Source organism: Argiope bruennichi, chromosome X2, assembly GCF_947563725.1.
Source record: "Argiope bruennichi chromosome X2, qqArgBrue1.1, whole genome shotgun sequence".
Taxonomy (NCBI): Eukaryota; Metazoa; Arthropoda; class Arachnida; order Araneae; family Araneidae; genus Argiope; species Argiope bruennichi.
Window position 1 is genome coordinate 19,729,767 of NC_079163.1, and position 26,527 is coordinate 19,756,293.

The following is a 26,527-nucleotide window of genomic DNA, read 5'->3' on the forward strand; positions in this document are numbered from 1 at the left end:
TTTACATTTATTTATAATGAATGTACATGGATTGAATTTTTGTATTTTATGGGCGATTTTCATTATTCGTTTGAATGGAAAAAAAAATATAAAAAACATGAATCCTTCTTACGATCTGTCAGTCGGAACGGAGCTCCGTCAAAAGACGAGGAATTATATTTTTTATAGACTAATTTGAAATGTGACCTTTAATTGTAGATTTTAATTATTTAAAACCGCGAATGATTTTTTCACTTTTTTGCCCCGCTAGAATCGTACACTGTATGTCGTTAGGATATGACGGTTTTTCAAACCCGGTTTTAAAAAACCGTTTTTTTTTTAAAGTAAATTTGTCACATTTGGAAATCGGTTTTTAAATTAAGAAAACCGGCTTTCCTGAACTCCTGGATACTCTTCTTCAATATATATAATGAATTTTATCGGTAGGGACAAATTCGTCTAGCAGCTGAAGGCTTAGGCCAATTTATTAAGAAGAAAAGGTATATCTGCATTTCCGTTAAATAAACTAAAAATTTAAATACTGAAATAAGTTTGAAATTATTACATGCTTTAGAAGAACGAATTCAAGAAAGAAGTAGAATTAGCAACTCTTTTGCTGTATTTGCACATTTTTAGTACAGCGAAAAAATCTGGTGTATTTTCTGTAGTTTCAAAAACCGAAATTTTTGAGTTATCTGGAAAGATACTGTCTAGAATATTTCCGAATTCTTATGTGGGGACCATTCTTATGAAGAGCAAATCGAAGAAACTACTCATCAGAGTAATGTTTTTTTAAAAGAAGCCGTGAAAAAATAAATTCAAAAGTTTCTTGAAGACCCTGAAGAAAAACTTCAAAATCCAAAGACACTGAAAGCTGAATTTTCAGTATTTGAGTCAACGAATAAAAGAGCAAAAAAACTTAGTTATTTGATGCCATGTAAACTATAAAACCATGCTCCAGAAGCCAGTGAACGAGTATTTTCAATTTCAGGCAATATTGTGTCCAAAATAAGAACAAGACTTAGCCACCGTTCAGTGGATATTTTGTTTTTTAAAATCCTATTTTCTTAGGAGAAATTAAAATGAGTGAAAATAATATAAATATTATTTGAAATTTTTGTTCGAGTTTTCGTTATTTTGTGTAAGTAATATGTATATGTAATGCTTAATTTTTTTTTTTATATTTTGACTTTGACATTTATTTCGTTTTTTATTTTATATAAATTAAATATTTTTCCCTATTGTATTTTTTTTTGACAAAAAAAATTATGATTAAGGTATTTACGGATTATCGGAAAAATAATTTTATTTGAATTATTCCTCCAACTGAGTGAATTGTGTTGTAGCAACCTACACGCTTACTTCGCATTCGGAGGGTTTGCGTGCGTTCACGTCGTAGTTTGGTCGTGTTCGTGATCCTGTTGTGCCATAATTCTATACAGTTTCAAGCGACCTTTCATTGTTGTATGGTGAAGTTTCTAAGCCAACTTGTCATTCTCAGCAATTTACTGCGATTGAAAAATAACACAACCTATCTTCAGTAGCATGTGGTGTAGTTTCCGAACGTGACGCTAATTTAAGAATCCCTCCTTTCCCCCTGAAAAAAAGCAAGAAAAATTCTCATTTACATTAAAACTATTCATCGCTTGAAATTTTTTAATTGGTAAATAAATATCTTGATTTTGTTTGAAGTATATGATCCGAAAATATTTATCGCATATTTGAATTTCTTGTCGAATTTATCGATATGTGGATTTCAATGTTTAGAATTCACTTATTGAATAGCCTATTTGAAATTGACATGGTATGGTTATTCTGACTATAGATCTAACTGGGTGCTAATAATTATTTTTTCACTTAGTATTAATATTTCAGTGGGAAAAGTCGCTTCCAAAATTAGCAATAACTTCTGTAGTTATTGACATTTACAGAATATGCTATAATTATACAGGGTGTTCATTAATTATTGTCGGGGTTTCCGTACCTCATAACTTTCGAATAAAAAATATTACGCAAAAATCGATTACGTATTCGTAAATTACAACTCAAAGAATTTTACGTGGCAACAATGCGATCTTAGCGCATTTGCAGTCTGGGTAATTATGACGTCATAAATAAAAGCGATCGTGCAAGAAAAAGCAATGTGTGTATTGTGGTTTTTCGAAACTAAATCAGTCATAACTACTCAACGTCGCTTCAGGACCACGTACAAGAAAGATCCTCCTTCGGATAATTCTCTCAGACGCTGGTTAACACAATTTCAGGAAACTGGTAGCGTTCTACACCGAAAGGGAGCAGGAAAACCGAGCACCAGATATAACACCGCTGGACTTGTTTCTATGGGGGTTTGTCAAGAACATTGTGTACAAGGCCCCTGTGCCCTCCCTTGATGAACTGAAGTGCAGAATTGTTACTGCGATCCAAAATGTTACCCCACAAATGCTGGAGAACACGTGGAGGGAAATCGAATTTCGTCTCGATGTGTTACGAGCCACGAAGGGCAGCCATGTGCAAATCCATTAATCTTTTTAATATCATTAATAAAATTCTTTGAGTTGCAATTTACGAATACGTAATCGGTTTTTGCGTAATATTTTTTATTCGAAAGTTATGAGGTACAGAAACACCGACAATAATTAATGAACACCCTGTATATGTTGCGGTAAATATAATTAATTATTATGTATAATTGCCGGTTATAATATATAATCACACAAAGTTTGGTAAATGGGATGAATTCTCAAATATTTATCAAATTAATAGGCATAACTCTATATATAAAACATTAACGTACGTGGCATAGAAATCGCTCTTATTACTTATTGTGGAATGGCAACAGTCAAAGCATCATACAACCATTTCAGATTGCTTCATTGAACGTTAACACTTAACTTAAACCATCGCTTAAGTAATTAATGGAGCTGCAAAATGTTATATGAAATTTTCTGGACGGGATTCGTTGGGGGTTGTATGCCTAAAAGAGGACTCAGTCCAGTTCCATTCAGTCGAGTAAATAAAATATAAAAGAAGTCAAGAAATAAAAAGTTGAATCGAGCGCCAAAATAGACCTAACCGTCGCCAGATAAGTTATTGCTGTAACTTGCCTATGGAAATTAAGGCTCATGTCTTTCAAAACAATTACTTTTCAAGACTCAAAACATTATTTTTAAATGATATTAATTTGAATTCCGTGCAATTTTTCTCCTATAAATTTTAATATTTCTTAATTTAATTTGATGCAAAATCGTTTTTTGAAATGTTACGAGGGAATTCAAACTCATCCATCAAAAAACGCAGTCGTACGCTTTTGGCGATTATTAACTCCGTAATAGGATTTTCATTTCTGCTTTTATTTTATACATGTATGAATATTTGAATTTATAGTAAACTGATTCAATTGAATTCATGTCAAATAACATTCTCATCAAATAACATTTCATATTTAAAAGCCTATAAAAATCGGTAATCTAGGTGAACAAGCTGGTCGCCAAAGGCGGATGATATAATTCATTCTTGTAATGCTGAATGTGATAAAAGTCCGTTATATTCGTTAATGGCGTCTTTGTTGATGTCGGATGCACTCTTTGGGAGCAAAACAAGGAAGACTTTTACAGTTATATTCTGGAAATCGGTTCACAATCAGTGAAGAACGCTTGCTTGACGATGTTATGAATCTAGCAATATCACTTCGGGAATATATGAGAAAATCCTCTCTTTCTGGAGGATAGTGATATCAGTGGAATGCGTTTGCAAGGGACTATGCAAGTCTAATAAATGCTGTAATGTCCTGATCTAGACTGATCAAATAACGAAGCAGAATTTCCAGACAATTCTTTATTTTACAGCCCTATATATATACAAAAACCAACTTGTTCTAATCTTGGTTAAATAAATAGTTATTTACACCTGTAGTAGAAGATACAACAGTCTAAGTCGAAAGGTTTCTTGAAACTCAGTTGGTTCACGGACTCCGAACTCGTGGGCGTAGTCCAACAGTCTCCTGCAATTCGTTTCTTCTCTCCTCCTAAAAAAAAAAATATCCGAGCTTTATTTCGGCGACAATCTCCGCCTCTTAATTTACATTGGTCATTTGAGCTCTCTTTCGGCCAATCGGGGTTCAGCAATATGCTCTCTCAGCGGCGCCAATCGGTCGTGGGAAGGTCTTTCCACAAAGAGAAACATCTAGCATCCAGATGTTTGGACACCCCTTTCTCTTTGAAGTTACTATCAATACCTCTCGGACGAGGAATTCCACATGTGGTCTTTCATGTTAGTCGCTCATGAACAGATGCGATACCACCCAGTTGAAAAGATCCACCATCTGGCTATCTCGACAGTAGTAAGTAACAGCGACCACACAGCAGGCTGTAATTGTCTTATCAGTACTGGGAGACAGGGAATGTTAATATACAAATGTAAAAAGTATGTCAGACTTTGTAATTTTAAATGTCATAACTGTTCTAATATGTCAAAATAAATAAACTTAAAGTATTTAATAATTTGCAGTAGTGTAGCCATAAACGTTGTCTGGAAAAATCTTTTTATTCTAAGAATATGGATTTAGTTTGTTTTTGATATGTAACTGTTTTGTACGAGTACTAATACTAAAATTATTTTTTCTATTTCAGTCTTTCATTTGACATGTCAGCCCCTTATACATATTTCGTTCAGGCTACATCTATGTGACTTAAAATAGCCATTTATGGGTTTTTTTTTTTTTTTTTTTGTAAATTGGTGAATTGGTGAAGATATTTATTACATTCGTCTTAACAAATAGGAATTATAAACTCGCCGCTTAATTTATAAATATTTTAGAATTTATTACATTTATCGAACTTATTGGTGATTATGTGATATTTCCGTGTAATATATATAATCGCCATATTAATCACATTTGCCGTAGTATATATACAGTGCCTTAAGTTTCACTTAATTAGATAAAACTGTTTGGTATTTAGTAATTCGTTCATTTAATATGAAGAAACTTTGTATATGGATTTTTTTTTTTTTTTTTTTGTCTTTTAAACATTGTACCATTAGATTTATAATTAGTTCTTAAAATTTACACCGTTGGCAAGGGAAAAAAAATCCTACAATTTTATGATAATTCCTGGAATATATATATATATATATAATATATAATTTCAGAGGAATTTCGGGTCGCGAGGGGTCAACATTTTTGGACGAAGGTCAGATTCCTCACATAAAAAATCCCTTGTTTGAATCCCTGTCTGAGGGTGACCCTTGAGAAAGTCTTCAAGCCGGATTTATCACTTATTTTTTTTTTTTTTTTTTATTCTTTTGCTTATATTAACTTAATATTTTTGCTAATTTGGTTAAGTTCGTCTGTGTTTTAGTAGTAGCTGCATTAGCGCTCTCTAAATACATTTGCATCTTTTATAGTTTGATTCAGAAATAATTTTTTAAATTGAAATTTCATAATGTTTGTATTTTTGATTTATTTCTTATATATAATATATATTGTAGAGCAATTTATATATAACAAAGTTTATGAAGAAATTCGCTCCAAATTTCGATGAAATGCTGTAACATCGGAACTAGATAAGGTAAAATCTGAAATACTTCACTAATTACTGGTGATATACGATAAAAGCATAGCTTTCATCAAGTATTTATCTCTATAATACGACCGTTTTTTCTAACGACATTCATTAGAAAAGGAATGATATAATTCAGCCATCAAACAACGCATGGCGCTTAAAGCGGAAATTAAAATTATTATTAACGTGTTTTAAAGTGAGTTCTAAGTTTTTCTCCTCTTTACTTTGGTTTTTTTTACATCAAAATGTATTGCAATGATGCAAAAATATAAAAGATCGAATCAAAAAGTTGCTGGTAAACGAATTCTAAATTTAAAAATTTCTTTTCTTATATTTTTGCCAGTGTCTTCTATATAATATCTAAACAATACATTATTACAAATTTTTGCTAATATTTCAAAAAAGTATAACTTATCCCACCATGCATCTTTCCTTGCCTAACTTCAAGCTAAAATAAACGAACAACTTTTAAATACCTATAATTGAATTTGCTAAAGTTTCGATATAATTTGTGTTCTTCCAATAATAGCTAGAAGCTGTTGTTATTTCACAAAGGAAGGAAAAACTATTCTTCCTAAAATGAAAATTTTAACTGTTTCTTCGAAGTTTAATGTTTAAAATTGACAGTTCTTCAAACATTTAACTTCAGGCTTACGGACGCTTCTGATATACTCATTTGTGCTGATGCCATTCAAATTAATGGGTAATAGAAATTGCCTATTTTTGAAAAAAGAAACAAGTTAATTTAAAAATAATTATTGTAATACTTTATAAAAATTTAAACAGATTTAAATAGCTTACTCCTGTTTTTATTATGCGTACATTTTTTTCAGCGTATTTTTGCAGTCACATTCTATTGTGTGCGAGTCTTTTCCACAATTATTCTTCTTACACTTTATTGTAGCATCTTTGTTTCCTTTCTTTTGTGGTGAACCATGTCGTGATATTGGATTCCACAAGAATTAGAGATACCTGCATTAAATTACGATTTTTATTTAGTTTTTATTTTCTCATTATTTCATTTATTACTGGAGAAATAATTTCACAAACAAAGATTTATTACGGTTAATCATGACAATCCTAAGGAATAAGTATACATTATACAGAATTTTGAAATTACAAAATTGAGTGTGCAATATGTTTGAGTATACATTGTTATCATTCCGTCCGTAAAAGTAGGAAAAATTGAAGGAAAATATATTTAATGGTTTTTGTAGTTTTACTCATGAAGTCCGAAATCTGCCAAGCTGGCATCTCTGTAAACTTAATGTTAAGAATATATATTACGGTAAAGAATGTATTGTTCTATAAATCTTTTGATTGTTATCCGGCTAGATATGCGATTAGAGATATTTATATTCTTTTTCTATATCTTTAACAAAAATGTACCTTACATATTATTGATAAAAAAAATTTCTGATCTTTTTTTATGTGAAGTGTTTTTTTTTTCTATTTGGCCTTAATTTTAGTCCAAATTAATAGCATCTTTGCTAATTTTTTTTGGATATTTTAGCGAATTCTATGACTGTATTCCAATTTAATTGAAAAGGCCTGTAGTCAGTGTAACTTAGCAGCCTTCGTAAAGACTGTGGTTCTTAACTTGTACAATTAGGATTTAATCTTTACGGAGTAGCCAGTACAATCCCACTGTACATTTTTTTACTTTTTTTTTTTTTTTGTCCCAGTTGAAAATGTGCTGATAAGTAGCTCATTTTAAAGAAAAATAATTGCTGCGTTTAATTTTTAAAAAGGTAGTTTTTGAAGAATTTCCTTTAGCATCTATTTATATTCTTTTGTCAGAAGAAAGAAACTCAAGTTTTTCTGTTCTTTGGTCATACTTATTTTTTCGGTTCAGGCAACATTTTCGAGATATAAAACTTATTTACAGTGTTCAGATGCAAGATATGCAGTCTTTTGTAATTTTGCCACAAATGCTAATAGGAAAGTATTTTGTGGTTTTAATTATCTTAATTAGCTTTTGATTACATCCCTGTTCTTTTTAAACGGACGTGATATTTTTTTATGGAAGCTTTTTTCATTTTCATGCCGGTCACCTTTTCCTTTCTGAGTGACGGTGACCGCTTTGTTTGCGTCCTGAGGCTCTTACGAAACATTTATCATTTCACAATTGAATGACTCATTGTGGAGACGGTGACTTCTTGGAAAATCCCTCCATCTCAAACGGATGTTATCTTTTGTGATAAGATGAAAAAGCGTTTTCACGAGGACTCGGTGAACCATTCCGATGCCTTTGTCGAGGCTTCCACTTGACGGTTGGTTTAGCTTTGAGCGAAAGTAATACAACTGTATGCAAGAAATGCGGAAAAAGAAAGTGCGCATTTCAGGTGAATTCAAGTCTTTTTAATCTACCATTTGGCAGAATCAAAGATTGAATGACCTCGGAATTCGGATTGGATATTTTTATCCATTTGCTTTATTAATGATCGATGCCGAATATTTTTTTTTTTTACTGATTGATTTTTTTATTACAGCAGTAACAAATCTGCTTTTGCACATAAAAAAAACGCATCATTTTGAATTAAATCTTTAGTTTTTTTGAAATCGGAATTCGTATTGGGTAAGTCGCAAAATTAGTCTAAATTAAACAGGAAATATATTTGAATATATTTGTGTACGACAATTTGTCTTAAGACATTAGTTTAAAGAACTGTACAAAAAAGTATTATAGAAGGGGGGGGATATTAAATCGTTAACATAAACAAAGCAGTGGATCATTTTGGTTAAAACCAAAATATCTGTTACTTCCAGAGCTCGTACTGACATTATGACAGTGTGAAATATTTTTTATATTTGAAAGATATATTTTAAAAATATATAAATATAATGATATAACCTTTCCATAACTTTTTAACAAATATTTGTTTAAAACATCTAATTATCGAGGGTTTTAAAATTTTTTAAAAGTATTTAAAAATATATTTGATAGTAATTAAGAGTAGAAGGGATATTGAGGTGCTCTTTGTTAGTATAGTTTTCTTATCTATGTTTATGTTTGTTTTCTTATAAATACCATTTTATAAATGCTTACATTTGTTAGCTTGTAAATTATGTTTATGGATAGAATAAGTGTAGTGTTATCTGATGGAAAAATATTTCCGATTATTTTTTTTTTCTATTCCTAATTTAATCTGTTCTTTAATATTTCTAATATTAGATTGCATTCTACTTCTATACAATCTTGCTGCCTAGTTTGCACTCAACATGCTGTAGATTAAGTATTAAGACACCATACTGGCAATTATGCAAGAGCTTAACTTCATTATACAGTAATCCCACCGGGGTGCACTACAGTTATAGGGGTGTGAATTATCGTATATGTTAGCAGGTTCTCGCTTATTTGGGAAATACAAATATGGAATTACCTTCACTTCGATGACTGGAAATGTATCTTAATTAATGGGTGGACGATCGAGTTGCGTTGTTATAGAGGCTATTTTGCATTCTTCTCTGTGCCTACATTAATTGTCGCTGCATTTTTCCAGGTCAGGAATAGTTCGTTTTTTACTACATTGTTCGGTAAAAAGCGCACGCTTTAGGACAAAAATGTTTTATGAATACTTACGTTTGTTACTTTTAAATTGCGCTATATTTATTTACTTTTTATAGTGTAGTTTAAAATTGTTTTTTTTTCGTTTATTGATATCACTTTAAATTTAAAGATAAGAATAACGTGATTTCTATTTTTATTTAATATAATTTCAAATGTTAATTATCAAACTCCTATTTCCTTATATTGCACATTTTGTACATCGCAGCATCGACTCTAATTATCGCAGGTGTTTTGGGATAGTTGATTATTTTAAAAGTCTTGGGAGAATGTACCATACAATAGAAGAATAGTTATTAAATATAATGTTTGCCTTTATTAAATAACATTGATACAGCATTCAATGCAAAAAAACATATTCAATGGTATTGTAAAAGAAAATCCATGAATCGAAACGTCTTTTATAATCGGTTGATACTAAGGTTATGTATTTTTCCGTTTCTCATTTAGCTTTTAAAAATCCTAATTCTACTTCCTTTATTAATTGGTATGAGACTGAAAGAAGTCATTAAAATGACTTTTTTATAAAGAGTATCAGATATTCCTTGAAGATCTGCTCAAATCTTGAAATATAAAAAAACGGAATGCTTAATGAATACAAATCTGAACATTGTGAAAACTGCATGCTTTTAATTTAAAACTATTTTTTCCCTTATTTTATTACTAATGATGTAATTTGAGGAGTTCATGTCATTAGTTGCCATAAAATAACAATCTTTCTATATTCAGTGGTGCCCTCTGTGATTAAATTGTCTTAAAACTTTTAAGTTATTGGATTAATTGCGTTAAATAAGATTTGTTCTCACATTTTCTTTAATAATTAATTCTGGTCGTCTTATTTAAAATTCGGAAGCAAAGAGATGAAAGAAGAAGTAAATCGTTTTCTTGAGGAGAGGGGGGGGGACAAATAGAACATGTTTGTCCTCTGAAGGTTTTTTCCTGTATGCTCGCAATCAGTGGCTTGACGACGCGAGAGAGGTTAGAAATGACCCTTGGTGTCATTTTTCTTGTACGCCACGAATACAAAATATTAATGAATTTCAGCTTCACTTAAAAATTCGATATAAGAACGGGGAAAGGTAGAAATATTTGGACTCTATTTATCTTTGTTATGCCATTTCTTCAAAACCACTAGATACTAATTCAAAATCAAGAGCTGCTAAATAAATCGAAACCGAATATATTCACTATTATATGGAAACCTCAAATATGAAATTTGGTAAAACGTGGTTGATGTACAACACTTTTATAGGTAACCAATGTCTTCAAATTATTGTACGCGACATCGTATGTCGTTAGTGGTCTCATCTGTTACATCAAAATGTCGTATGATTTGATGTATGTGGTTTTTAACATACGACATTTTGATATAGCGGCAACAATATTGACATTAGCAAATGGAATTTAGATTGGCGTCGCGGTTTAAAGTTATAACGATATTTGAGATTACATGGTTGTATTCGAATATAAGTTTTTGTGGTTTATAAGGTATTCCGTGAAAGCAAGATTTAATGATATTGTTTTAGTCCAAAAATTAACCCTCCGAACGGATGAGCTTTTGTACCAAAGATGCAATAAGGTTTGTTGAAATTTCGTCTCCACTAGTGGATACAATTCAAAGAACTCCGTTATTATGAATTCATTTGAATGAGTTAAATTATACTATTCTATCGTTGTATTATAGTATTCTAGCATAGTTTTGTACATAAATAACCATTAAAAATAATTTGCCATTAGACGGTTAATATAAAATGATTTTATTTTGAGAATAATGGGAAGCTACATTAATCGAAATTTTATTGATTAGACATAGTTAATTATGTTCTTCCGCAGATTTCTTATCCTGTAACTAAGGCCATGGTGGCCTGGTGGTAAGGTCTCGGCTTCGAAACCGGTGTTTTTCAGGTTCGAGACCCAATTCCACCGATGAAAGTTTGTGTAAGCGGGTCTGGTGCACGCCAAATCCGTCCGAGCCAAACATACTCAAGCTGGAGTGGTGTGGTGTAAAGAGGGGTGTGCCAGCTCGGGTGTCGTCCTCGTCATCTCAACGCGGTTCAAAACTACGAGGTCCATCCCAAAATAGCCCTAGTGTTACTTTAAAACGGGACGTTAATATAACTAAACTATCCTGTAACCAATGTAATGCATAACAGATTTGGATTATGAAATTTTACAAGTCTGCCTCTTAAGAAGTTTACAAATAAAAATAGATGTTTCAGGTTATATAAATATTCAGGAAACCTGTTTATTAAAATATACAAAAAACTTTTCTTTGTGAAGTCAATTTTTTTTCTAGAACTTAAACAAAATATTCAGATAATTATTTCTAAATCTGATTTCTTTTTTTCTTTCTTTATTGGTGAAAGAAATGAGTATCAGCCTTATAATGGATCAAATGCGAGTGTTTATTCGCCTCTTGTTACATCTTGACTTGTGACAATTATCTACCAGTTAACTGCGGAGTTTATTATTTTCTGTACCTCTCCCTTTTAAAGACGGGTGATGACGCATATACACGTGTCGAACACAATACAAATGGTTGCATTGTAAGTTTTGCAAAAAATCATAATAAAACGAATACGATTATTTTTATTAAATAAAAAATTACGCATCTGCCAAGCCAAAATGAAGATTTGGTTTGATATGTATACACGTCGAACGCACTTAATTGGTTAATTTTATTTTATGGTATCTGACTCTGGTTTTCATTTCAACTATCATTTTTTTTCTTCTTAAAATATCTTTGAGATAGGATAATTTTCGAATTTCTTTGTAAATAAGTGTTCAAAACAATGCTAATCTAGAATCTACGTCACAAATGAGGTCCTTGGAACGGCATTTGGGTATTTAATGAATTTTTCAAACATTTGGTGGTTAGTTTTTTCGTATCTTATCTATGAAAATTATTATTATTATTATTAGATATTTGAGCCACAGTGACCTGGTAGTAAGATTTTGGCATTGAGGCCGAAGGGTTCCATTTCAGAAACAAACTTACCAAAGTTTTTTCTCTATAAATTATAAATCTGTATAACTTCACTTCCTTATTTGTGGAAGAAGGGAGTATCTGCCTTAAAGTGTGTCCCAGTTTTGAAAGCAAGCTCTACTAAGAATCCACCGTGCATTTGAATCTGTGTACATTAAACTTGACATCGAGGTTCAAACGTCTTTCTCCTAGTATGGCATGGACGTTTGAAAAGGAGGGTTCCGGCTCAAGTGTCCTCATCACTGATCACGGTGTATACCAAAATAGCCTTCGTATTACTTAAAAATAGGACTTTATCAGCAACTTAATTTTGTTATATTACATTTCAATTATATGCCATTATACGGATTGGTGAATTAAAAACCTCTTTAGCATGTCCTTCAAGGGATCATTCCGATACAACTCCCATCGAATTGGGATTTTAATTAGCGATAAGCTCCGTTCTGTGATATAGAAGTTCTTTTTAATAAAATTACAAAACGTAATAAAATCATTGTAATGTCTGTTACAGCTTCACGCCGATAGATGGCGTATCTGTCGAGTACAAAGTTCTGTTAATTCCGTTTTTGTATCAGAACGTAGAGTGTGTAAGAACGATGCTAGCACTTAGTCGTGGCACCCGATTGTGAGAGGTGTCCTAATCTGTAATAGTCTACATGAAGTGGCACAAAAAACGTGTCCGAAAATAAAATGGTGTTCACCAGAAAGAAATGAGTAATTATTTGTTGAGAATTACAATGTCATATAAATTTCAAGTTTTTAAACAATTGGGATACACAGTAATTTCAAGTAATTAACAGTATATACCATTTCTGCTTGCGTGATTTTGAACATGTAACAATAAATCCAAATCTCATTTCTAAATACTTATGCTAGATTAAAATAGTTTATTAGAATAGATGAAAATTGAAATGGCTATCTTTATTGCAATAATCCATCTTGTATAATCTTTTTTAAAATATTTTATAAGGAAACGATGAAATTTTAATTTTTTTCTCATTGTTTTGACAACCGTTTCTTTAGTTTATTGATTCTAATTATATCACTCTTAAAACAACTCATATCAATTTTTTCTTCAAATATGACAACATGTCTTGGAAATTCAGAGAAGGCGACGTTCTATTGAATATTTGCGACGTTATAAAGACTTTGTTTTGTTTTGTTTAAGATATCTATCGGGACCAAGGCGAAACAGCGCTCCAACGATAGCGGTACACGAACAAGCGTCGTATAAAAGACTAACAACTTTAAATCAATAATACAGCAGATTTATTCCTTTCATTTATGCTATTCCTGGATAGTTGCAAACTAGAACTACATTTGTATGGTGAAATATATGCTTTGAAGTAACACAATAGCACATTTGTGGTCTGCAAAAATGACTGTATTATACCGACCTCTACGTTGTGGTTGTGGAGGCTTCGAAAACCCGGACAATTTAGGAGAACATGCGTCAGTTTGGTTATAGCCGCAGTCTCTTTCCTATAAGTCTTTTATCTTTTATTGTGGTAGTGAGATTTACAAGTTTGGGAGCGAAGTAATATTACTCTGCATTAACATACTACGTAAGTTATTATCTGTATATAAGCATCCATAAATAGTATGATTGAATGATATATTGGGTCGTAATGCTGGCATGCTTTAATAAAATCTAAGAAAGGTGTGAAATTGAATGTCAGGTGTTAGGTTTTATTGTAAGCTTATATCAAACACAAAAGTTGGGAATATGATTATTATGGATTTATTTTATCTGCAGATTTTTACTACAATATAGTTTACTCTAGTTAAAAATTTAACTGTATCTTTTCCTATAACTATGGCGAAAGAAGCATTCAAAACCAACTGGAAGATGAATATTTTAATAGCTAATTTGAACCCTTTTGTAAGAGGCTCTTGCGGAAATAATAATTTTTGTAAACAGAATATACAAAAACATAGTATTGCACTCCTTATAATAGTATATGGTATAGTTTCTCAACATATTAAGCCTTTCCAATTCCTATTATAAATATTATGTATGTCAATCTCTGCGTGTCTTTAAATAGTAGTTTATCGACTAGGGCGCAAGATGCTTTAAATACCCCGAGTATTGGTTTCACATGGGGAGAAATTATTAGTGATTTTATGTCACTTTTAGAAAAAATATAACGAGGGAGCTAAAAAGATGCTATGCCCCGGAGCCATTTACCCGCCTTTAAACACGATACATGGAATACGGTATGAGGTAAGTGAATGAAATTTGGGTTGCAGCCATAACATTAAAATTATAGGCAACTTTCAAATTTTGGATGAAAACAGTAATTCAGTAGACATTAATTCTATAGTAAATAATAAAAAGTAATTCAAATGCGCTGAACTAAATGGATTATTTTTATCACCAGAATTATATTTCCGAACCTAATTTAGGGGTGAAATCTATAATTCGTTTGAATATCTGTCGGTGTGTCTATTCTAGTATATATGAACGCGATAGACTTCGTGTATGATCGTTACATCAAAATTGTAAATTCGTCAATTTTGGATCCAACGAAATCAGATTTTGAATCCAACTGGGAATCCAATTGATCAAAAATGCGTGCTCGATTCTGTTCAATTTCAACACTAAACGCATCATATTATTGAAGTGTGGAAAAAGATGATAGGAGAGATTCTTCTGATTTGCTCATGAAATTTAAATGGTAGTGATTGAGTTATGTTATTACAGGTTAGAAACTGGGTTTCATCAACGTTCTCTTTATAGAAGAGGAACAGCTCACGTAAAACTTTTTTCTCAGATCCTTGTTTTGATATAACGCTGTTATATCAAAACTGTTAATATTTGGACTGTTAATTTACGCTGTTATATTTGGACTGTTAATAAACCCGATATTCCATAATTCATAATGATGCTTCCAATTACCCATAATATATTTAACTAATCCCACTGGGGCTTCTCAGATATGGGGATAAGCTTCCAGTATGATGTGGGTGCTCACTTCCCTGGTGAGGATAGCAATAGTATGAGGTTGAGTTACTTCCATTCCAATGACGGGACGTACCTTCAACGGGTGGGATTCTATCATGATCATTGATGGGCATTAAGACTCAACGTTAGTTCTCACCTCAGTGCCGTCGTGATGAAGGTCATTCACCTTTTTTCTCCAAATGTCTTTGGGCAGGACGGGTGTAACTACGATATGGTTATGAGTTAGTTAAAAAGAGAAACAATTTGAAAAATGCAAAATCACAAAGTTATTGGCTTAGCTTTCAAATTTATTGGCTATGAATAGCTTTATATTAACACATTAAATGCCATTTTTAAAAATTTTTGGTCTAATAAGTTTATATATGCACAAAAGCATTGTGTAACAGTACAATTATATTCAAATTATGTTTTGTTTTGAAAATATTTTAGAAAAAGGATATCGTTGTAAAATGGTCAATAAAATCATATAAATAAAAAGACTAAATAAGTAACAGATTGTTACTACAATCTCTAAATTACATATTTCTGTATGGTATTTTATTATAAAATAAAAACCAAACCAAAAATGTAATATTTTTAATATGACAATTCTGTTCCGTTTAACTTACAGACGAGTTTCAAATTTATTCGCTTATTATATTTGAAGACATTGAATAGCATTTTACATTTTTAAATTAATTTTAATATCCATTCAGGAAAGCATAATTATTTACAAGCAGAGACTCGGACAAGGCACGTCCGCCACAGTATGGCACAAAAGCAGAAGTAAGAAAAGGTACGAAACAAATGATCACTAGTCTTATATAACATGGGATTTCCGGCCACGTGGCTAATGAATACACGTGTTGACCTTTGACAAGGGCAACGGAGGATCATTTTCACTTGATACGTAGAACTGAAAGGTATAAGTGAAATGGTATCAGAAAACAAGAGAACACTTTAGAATGACCCCGACATGGGCCGAATTAGGCAAAAATTTGGAAAATTAATTTGGATTAAATTAGATATTAAAATATCATTATATATAATATATTTTGAACTGATAGACGAACCAAATATGTTTTTGGTGCCGAGTAGTGTACGTAAAATTCCACAATTCTTAAATGGGGTTCGTGACAGCTAATAGGTTAAGCGTTATAAATTATTTTTCATCCTTGAACATTTGGAATATCCTATGAATTTTTTTAATTGAATCAATACAAACAACAAATAGAAAGTGGCAACAATTTCCAAAGTAGAAGGTGCCATCTTATTAGATAACTTAGAAAACTGCACAGTTAAGGGATTAATTTAATTTATCGTGTATGCTGTGGCAGGTTACAGTAATCAAAACATTGTATGCCGAATTCTAATAAGACTTTTTGAAACCCGTGATGATCAGTTGTCAGTCTATTAACTGCATTATCGGAGGGCCGGACTTAGCATACAAATTGTATTTTTGGTGTAAGCAGTCTTCGGGTTCTTTAAATATACTTCCGATATTACGAGTGGAAGGCTTGGAGGGGTGTGCCTGATCAGTAGTCGTTGTTTAGCATATCGGGATCACATCTCCGATGACAGGCTTTACGACTCCGAAGTTTCTAATGATCTGTTCTCCTTTTAGATTTATCATCCCTCTAATTTCTACTTCGTGCACCATATGTTTGGCGTAGTATGACCAAAAATGATTCCATTGAAATCTAAAAACTTATCCATTTTCTCCATCTGACCACATTTCAAAATTATTATGCTGTATAGAATAGTAGGCCCTTAGCTTCAAATCAAACTAAATTGTCAATCAACGTCATTAATCAAACTAAACTGTCTGGATAAATTGATTTATATCTTAATAGTATGTGTTGCATTCTTTTGTTTTATCATATTATATTTAACGCCAAATTGTCTCGAAGAGAAAATGGTCCAAATCATGGCCCAATTCTAAAAATATATATTTGAATAAATGCAATATTTCAAATGGCATTTTTACAAGTCTGCAGAATAAGCAATTGCCTAGTCGCTAGATTGAGAGGAGGTCACAACCAGGTTAATTGTAAAATTTTATTTTCTAATTTACCAAATCAAAAAGTTTGTAAAAGTATAGATTCTATGAATTACAAAATATTTGGATAATATTAACATTTAATCTAGTATGATTGGTCAGTTCTGACACAGGGTATATAGCATCATGAAAAGTGCTTAAATTTCAAAATCATTTTTAAGCATCTACAAGTTTCTTAATTTTGAAAAAATGTCCTTAAAAGGTTCTTTATTTTCTCGAGAATTGCAGAGAAAATTCTTTGTTGTTTCTCTAGACGTTGAATGCGATAAATCAAAGGCATTGTCGTATACTTGCAAGTAGAAAGCTGCTTACTTTTTTTTGGGGGGGGGGGCTAAAATGCTTAAAAAGTGCTTAATTTGTGCAGAAATTGCTGCCCATTGCAATTTGTCTCTGCGCACTCTGTTATGTTTCATTACGTTCACTTGGTTATTAGAATATTTCTAAGCACCAAACGTCTGCTTCAAATAATGTTGCGTACAAAAGAGGATACTGGACGGCAATCTGGAGTCATGGTAGATAAATAAAAAAAAATTTCTTAAAGCTAATAAAATAAAAAAAAAATTAAGACATTAATATGTTAAAAAATGTGTTGAAGCGTGAAACTGAACTGGCCAGTGTATCAAAAAAAAAAAAAAAAGCAGCATTATGTGAACTGCTAGGGTCCAAAACACATAAAATCCACACTGCTTACATTATCCAAAAATCATAAAAATGCATTAATCCTTATTTTCAATAATGTGTTTGAATATTCGATGACAAATAATTTAGTCACTGATTTGCTCTTTAAATGCTGATAAATCAATCGTACAGAAAATAACATTTTGCCGTATCTCGCAATATTAAATTTTTTTAAAAAAATCTTTTTTCTTTTTCTTTACGTTGAAGTAGTTTTTCTCTTCAGACATTGAATGCGATAAATCGAAGGCATACACGTAAAAAGCTGCTATTTTTTTTTTTTTTTTTTTTTTTTTTTTAAGCTGAGGTGTTTAAAAAGTGTTTCATTTTTGCAGCAATTTTTAATTGCGCGTGCGTATATTCCGTTACGTTCATTTGGTTATTAGAATATTTCTAAGCACCAAACGTCTGCTTCAAATAATGTTGCGTACAAAAGAGGATACCGGACAATCTGGGCGCACGATTGATAAATAAAAACACATACATATTCTTAAAGGTAATAAATGAAAAAAAAATAAGATTAAACTAAAATAAAACATTAATATGCTAAATATATGTTGAAAAGAGAAACTGAACTGAATTGGCCAGTTTATTAAATGAGAGCCTCATAATGTGCATTGCCCAGGACCTCGAAATATCCAAAAAAGCCACTTCATAAATTAAAAAAAAAAAAATCATAAAAAAGCGTATTCATCCATATTTTCAATCGTGTTTGAATATTCGATAAAAAATAACTTATAAATAAACAGTCACTGATTTGCTCTTTAAGTGCTGATAAATCAACTGTACAGAAAATAACATTTTACCGTATCTCGCAACATTAAATATAAATATATATCTGTTTTACATTGAAGACGGGTCCCCCCCCCCTCCAGACATTGAATGCGATAAATCTAAGGTACGTCCGTATGCATGCATGTAGAAAGCTGTTAAATTCTTTTCAAGTGTAACTTTTGCGGCAATTTTTAACTGCACTTTCTCGTTTGTTTCGTTACGTTCATTTGATTATTAGAATATTTTTAAGCACCAAACGTCTGCTTCTATAATGTTGCTTACAAAACAGGTAATCTGGTGTCGTGACAGATAAATAAAAACAAGTACATTTTCTTGAAATTAATAAAATAAAAAGGAAGATTAAACTAAAATAAAACATTAATATGCTAAAAATACGTTAAAATGTGAAAGCGAACTGCCGAGTTTATTAAAAAAAAATTCATTATGCGCACTGCCCAGGGTCTAAAATACCTAAAACCACTACTGGTTACATTTAAAAAAAATCTTAATAAGAACGTATTAATTCTTATTTTCAATCGTCTGAATATTCGATTACAAATAACTTACAAAAAAGTAAACTGAGACACTGATTTGCTCTTAAAGTACTGATAAATCAATAGTACAGAAAATAACATTTTGCCGTATCTCGCAACATTAAAAGAAAAAAAAATTAATCTTTCTTTACGTTGAAGTCGTTGTTTTGTTTACCAACTCCTCCCTACATCTCTTCTCTTTTATTTATCTGCGTCGGGTTTCTTTCGGAGCGGCCACCTCCTAGCGAAGATAACCTCTAGGCATGCCTGGCGTGTCTTTACGTGTTCATTGTGGCATTCCTCAGCTCACAGTCATCCTGACCGTTCAGCACACGACCCGTAACCGTTTGGCGGGGAATCACTTCATCGGCCGTCTTCAGGATTTCCCATTCGAATAATGGATTACTGTGTTTATTAGTCAGTCAGGTATGTGGATTTTTTTTAAGAAGCAGGGATTCTCACCGGGTCTGTTTATTGCTTTTTTGCCGATTGATTTGATTTAATCTTTTAGATCATTCTTTTTATGTGCTCTTGCATTTTAGTCTATAGTAGTATGGTTCTGTGATGTATTTGTAATAATTCTTTATTTTTTTCATGTAGCGTGACACGAAAAATTGTATTGGTCTTGTTTAGAAATTAATTTTCCGTTAGAATTGGTTAATTATTGGTTAAACTAAATCGTGTACAATTGTTTAAATTATCATCGTAAATGGCGTATTAAAATGCCGTTTGTCAAATTTGCCGCAACATTTAAATGAGGCAGAACTATTGTATATGTTGTCTACATCTGCTCTCAAATTTGATATGCGATTGTTGTATGTTCGCACATAAGTTGCTAGTAGTTTCAACTGCTGAATACGAAAAACATGTTGTATGTTTTAGTGTATCTCTTTTTGACATTTTCGTATAATATCGACGTTATACGAAACTTTTTTTAGGTTTCATACTAGTGGCACGAAATAGCTGCTGGTCTTAGTAGAGAAGGGATTTCAAATATTTTGATTATACTACAAATATTGTTTTGATCCGTAAAAAATTAGAAGGTTCAATTTTGAAGTCCAAACTCGTCAAATAGGAAAATTTATTTTTACTTAAACCCAGTTTTGATAAAGTTCGAAATAACTTTGATTATTTCAGAGATAAAACAGCGTCTAAGACAAACAAAAGAGAGGCCAGTTGATTTATTATTTTTATTTTGGAAATAAAACGATATGAAAATAAATGTGATATGTTAAGTATAAGTACCCATAGTTATTTATTTATTTATAAGACACACTTTTTCAAAATAATGTACCAACAATTCCCTTATTATGCAAGATCGTTGAATTATTTTATTTCGTTAAATATATTTCATCTTATGCTTGGGGCCTTCGTCGGGCAAAACAATTAGGTCATTGACCCAGCTCCACAGAAACAAGTTGCAAATGTGAACTTGTACTCCACTGATCTGTTCTTGTTACGTATTGTACTGTTTTTAAAGTAACACGTATTTTTCAAATTATTTGGAAATTGAGTCTTTTGAGAATTGATCTTAATGGCTAGTAATCATATTTTGACAGTTCGAATCTCTTATTAATTTGAATCGTTGTCTATCATCAGTAAATATGACGAGATTTGCTACTTTTATTTTATTTCAGCATTTGGATTTTTGTAGAAAATCTACTTTCAACGCTTTCGTAGATGACAGTTGTAAATTATTTATATGAGATTATACACAATGTTTGTTAAAGTAACATAATCGCACATTATCTCTTTTGTTTTGGCATCATAGCGTCATATTAAATAATTTCTGCAGGCTGTTTTGTTATAAACTCTTACAGGTGGTTTGCTAATCCGGTCTGAAATTTATGTTATGGGCGATATGTTTAATCGGTTATTATTAATGCTAACCGAACTTTCAAATAGTTAATTATTAATAATCGATAACCACATTTACTGTAACATGAGTGATCTTTATTTTATCATTACCTTTTATATATGTTAGAGCTGCTGTAAATGAAAAATTCAATGTGATTTATCGGCCCCTAGAATTATTATCGCAGTTATATTTCCTTCTGATAGTATGTAATAATATTTAAAAAAATTTGTAGTAATATTAAAAAATTAAATTGTTACGCAAGTACAAATTCAGTGGCGTTCGAGAGATATTATACAGTTTCATAATTGGTTATTTGCAGAGACATAATAGTTAGGAAATAAAGTGAATGGACTAAGATTTTTTTTTTTTTTTTTTTGCGCTTTTTGATTAAAAACGATTAACATTAAATAATTTGTTTTCATCGAAATGTTCCGTTATTTAAAAAACTGATTAGAATAATAAACATTCTCAAATAAAATCCTATTCTTCTGCTGAGAGCATAATCTGTAAAATAAAATGACGGTCCAATATGTAAAATATTCAGTGTTAAATACTTTAGTCATATCGGAGATGTTTATAAATTGGTTGTGTAATAGATAAATTTGCATCAAATTTGCTGCCGTGGTCTTCCCGAACATTTCTCGCATACTCTCCATTATTGGAGACTTTGGGTAAGGTCGCGAATATTTTGCATGGCATTGGCGAACAATGGTTACGAAATATAGATGTTTGGCGTGAATCTGTCATTCGATAATGTATTTCAGGAGCTTTATTAATCGCCAATTGAAATCAAATTTTGGCACGAAACAACAGTTGTTGTCATACGGTTACATACGAATTTTATTGATTGAAGTCATCGCGTTTATGAATTATCGTGTTTACATACAAATGAAACTACAGACCGACAGACGGTCAGCCCCTTTGACTGTTTTGGTTCAAAATTTGATTAGAATATACATTTTAGATGCTAAAACTTTGTGATTAATTTTATACACGATAATTATAAAACGTTAGATACATAATTATTATTATAGATATTTAGTAAACGTAATGTTATATAAACGTAAAAAAATGGATAGATAAAATTGATATACAGGTTTAGCATCTACAATATAAATGATCAACTTTTGAATCAAATCAAGGGTAGACCGTCTGTCGGTCTGTTCTTTCGCCTGCATGTAAGATCAATAATTCAAAAACGCGATGATGTAAATAATTTGGCATGTGATCGTGCGATTGCAATTGTAGTTGTATGTCGAATTTTGATTTCAGTGAATCAGAAGAAAAAAAAAAGCGTCCGAAATATACAGTGGCTCCCAAAATTGAGTATACACTATACTCTTTTTTCTGTAATTTTATTCTTCTTGACCTTAACATTCCTATTTATGGCTAATATTTATAAGAATGACAAAATATACATTAACAAAGGTATTAGGCTAAGAAACAAAACGGAGGAATCAGTAATATGTTTATTACAGTAATTTTTATGTGAAAGTTGCAAATTCCAAAGTCACAAAATTGAGTATACACCTTATGAAATATGCGACTTGACTACCATTATTTATTTTCAAATGAATAAGTAAAATAGTTTTGTTACTTTAATTAGCAATCATTGATTTCCAAGCGAAAACAAACGTTTTGGTTATCATAATGAGCTCCAGAAATGAAACAAATGTTGAAATTCGAAACACTTGTTATTCGATTGTCTGAAGATGGTAAATCTCTACGAGAAATTGCAAGGGAAATTCAACGCAGTTCAGGATGCGTTCAAAAAATTATCCAGAAGTATAAAATGTATGGACAAATTGCTAATAAACTTGGAATAGGAAGAAAAGAAATCCTCAGTGCCACGACCAAGAGAAGAGTTATTCGAGAGGTTGCAAACAATCCTAAGGTGAGTGCTACAAAAATTGCTACATCTACTTCAAGAACAATTGGAAAGTGTGTTTCTGTAGAAACAATTCGAAGAGTAATTCGAAAAGCAAATTATAATGGTCGCGTAGCCAGAACAAAACCATTCATTTCCAAAGTAAATCAAGAGAAAAGAATTTCATTTGCTAAAAGTCATATTTCAAAGTCTCCTGACTTCTGGAATCAAGTAATATTCAGTGGCGAAAGTAAGTTCAATGTTTTTGGTAGTGATGGTCGATGTTATGTTTGGAGAAAGCCCAATTCTGAACTTCTTCCTAAAAACACCAATCCTTCTGTCAAGCATGGAGGTGGTTCACTTCTTGTATGGGGCTGTATGTCTGCAAAAGGAGTGAGAAATTTAGTTTTCATTGATGGAATCATGGACAAAATTAAATATTTGGATATGTTGAAGAACAATTTAAAAAAAAGTGCCCAGAATTTAGGTTGAGGGTCAAGTTTTCTGTTTCAACAAAATAATGACCCAAAACATACAGCTAAAATAGTTAAGTTATGGTTTTTGTATAATTGTAAAATGCAATTGCGCACTCCTCTTCAATCTCCAGATCTCAATATGATTGAAAATTTGTGGGCACAATTAGGAAAAACAGTTCAAAAACACGATATTAGGGGCAAGGAACACTTAAAAAGAGTATTACAAGAAGAATGGTCGAAAGTATCCGGCGAAGCAACTCAAAATCTTGTCAACTTAATGCCACACCGTTTACAAGCTGTTCTAAGTGCAAAAGGATATGCAACAAAATATTAATTTATCTTTTTCTCTTTTTCTTGACAGATTTTGCTAGATGTATACTCAATTTTGTGACTTTGGAATTTGTAACTTTGACATAAAAATTACTGTAATAAAAATATGATTGATTCATCCGTTTTGTTTTTTAGCGTAATACTTTTGTTAATGTATATTTTGTCGTTTTTATAAATATTAGCCATAAATAGGAATGTTAAGACCAAAAAGAATAAAATTAAAGAAGAAAGAGTATAGTGCATACTCAATTTCGGGAGCCACTTTATATTCGATTATCCGGTACTTGTGTATTAACTGCGTTCCAGTGCTTAATAGCGAAAAAAAAAGTGCCAAAGATTGGTATTTTATAATTATTATTCGCCAATTCTATGCGCAAGTACCAATTTCCTATACTAATCAACGAAGTATACAAACCTCTTAAAATAAATGTGTGAAATCTCTTAATATGTACCTCTTAATATGTATGAGACTCTTAAAATAAAAATTTGAGCATTAGTAGTGTTCAGTTTTATCCAAGGTCCTTAATTTTGTACTCGGGTGGAAAAGGTCTAACATTTCATTAGAAAGTATACGAGAAAGTCATGGCATGACCACTCCAGCTAGTTTAACCAAAAAACCGTGTTTATCAGATTTCATTCGGTAGTCATGTCACGCAACTGATAACCATCTATAATTACATCCTGTATATCACAAACCCCCGTTGTAAAATTCTTCGCACTCAGGCATTTCCGGTATTTTGCAACAATTAAATGAATGAATCAGCAAAAATGCTCTCTTCGGGTTTTCTTTTGAAAATAACTCGTTGTCCTTGAACTGTTATTGAAGTAGAGAAAGGGCCAAACCAACAAAATCCGTTCTGGAAAACTGGTAAGTGACCTTATCAGAATTAATATCCATTCTATTGTCAAAGTATAAAAACTGAAAACGAAGCGAGGAGTGATATCTAAGATATAAGTTGTTAAAAAAAAAAGAAAGAAAAGAAAGGAAGGAATGGCAGACATTCCGAAGATGCTATTTCCCACACATGCCTTATTTTTTTCCCACCCGAAAATTTCCTGGCGGCGTTCTTTATATAAGTTCGGAGGAATTTTTAATTAAGTAAAAATCAAGTAGAGCACTGAATTTGGTCTCGTGGTTAATGGTTTTGGATATTCGTGAGTTCTACACATTCTTGAAGTAAAAAGGGGAGGAAAAAAAAAGTTTTATTACATTCAGTATAAAAATTTGGAGCTTCGAATTCTTCATTGTAATTTTGTATTTTGAACCATTTTTTAATAGTTTATTTAGAAATATGGTGTGCTATCGAACTTACTGATTGTTATTATTTTATCTGACCTGCAGAGAATTAAAAAAATTTTTTTAGGGAAAATAAAATTATTCGTAAATATTGATTCAAAACAAATATATATGAAATCCATAAGCATTTGAGATATTCTGTGAACTTTGAATTGGATCAAAGGACTACATATTCCCAAAATAAAAGACGGTATCTAATAAAGTAGTAAAAAAAAAATCACACAGTTAAGTGGTTCATTCAGTGGAGTCAAATTCCGTGAAAACGCTTTGGATCATTGCCAAAAATACTGAATATCAAACATTTGGTTTTTAATTCGCGGATTATTTTTATTCTGGTATCTTAATTATCAATTCTTATTAAAAATGATGAATGTTGTCTTAACATTATTTGTTGCGAGGGTAGATTTTGATATTATAGCATCTTTCTAATCGAACTGACTTCCCCGTATCCTTGAATAGGATTTTGCTGAACAATTTAATGTGAACATGTTTAGCAGTATAATTTGCTGAAAATACATCTAGCGCAATTTTCAATTTATTTACAGCATTATTAACTGTACAAATTCTTTGAAAAACATTGATCGTTTTATAATTCACTAAATTAGTAGGAAAAGTGGATTTAAAATTGAAGACAAAACACGGAAAACGCATGGAGGACTAAAGTAGAAAACCTATGCATGGAGGACTAAACGTGGAAAACCTATGCATGGAGGACTAAACGTGGAAAACCTATGCATGGAGGACTAAACGTGGAAAACCTATGCATGGAGGACTAAACGTGGAAAACCTATGCATGGAGGACTAAACGTGGAAAACCTATGCATGGAGGACTAAACGTGGAAAACCTATGCATGGAGGACTAAACGTGGAAAACGTATTAAGTACCAAAAGTGAAATCGCCGACTCGGAAAAATTGCAAAAGCACATATTTGGCACATATAATTTTTAAGATTTTAGCGTACTCTTAGTATGAAACCTTTTTTGTAATTGAATTAATAAATTGTTTAGCCTTCTTAGCATTTCATCCTTCACTAAAGCAGCTCGCAGTGACTTTCGTATACGCTGTTTCAAAATATTTAGGACTACCAAGCACTTCTCACGTTTACCGCATTATAAAGTATGCCGCCATTTGTCGGTTCTTGCATCGTTGACCATTTTGTCTTCCGATACTGTATGAAGTAACTTTGAAAATCTCCATGGAACTAGTGCAGATTTAGAACTTATGTGTCCTGATGGCTATCTTGGTTTGGAAGTGGAAGAACAGTTTGTTCAAGGGTTAGAGCTTAATCTGCTTATCGGGAATTAAATGCTTGTGCGAGATGGAAATTGGGATGGACAGGAATGTGCAGACTTTTTTTAAGACTAAAGAAAAAAAAAAAAAAAAAAAAATGCCGACCTGTATAATTTATTATACTACTTCAAAGACTCAAATTTTGTTAAAATTTTTTTGTTATGCTAATACAAGAAATGAAGCCGTGAATACATTTCTAAAAGTTCCTTTCATCTGGTTCGGACCAGGATGTATACTGATCATACAAATTTTAAAGTAATATACTGTTATTATGAAGTTTGCGGCAGGTCATGGATTTGCCCATATTAGATTAGGGGATTGTTCTGAGT

At 31.6% G+C, this 26,527-nt stretch overlaps 1 protein-coding gene across 1 annotated transcript in view; it reads left to right on the top strand.

The window, feature by feature from the left end:
* Positions 1–19,378: 19,378 nt before the first annotated feature.
* LOC129959652 (protein kinase C theta type-like) overlaps positions 19,379–26,527 on the top strand; it is a 35,228-nt gene continuing 28,079 nt past the window's right edge. The window contains exon 1 of the mRNA XM_056072540.1: positions 19,379–19,505. The gene's annotated coding sequence lies outside the window, so the exon portion shown is untranslated. The remainder of the gene's footprint in view (positions 19,506–26,527) is intronic.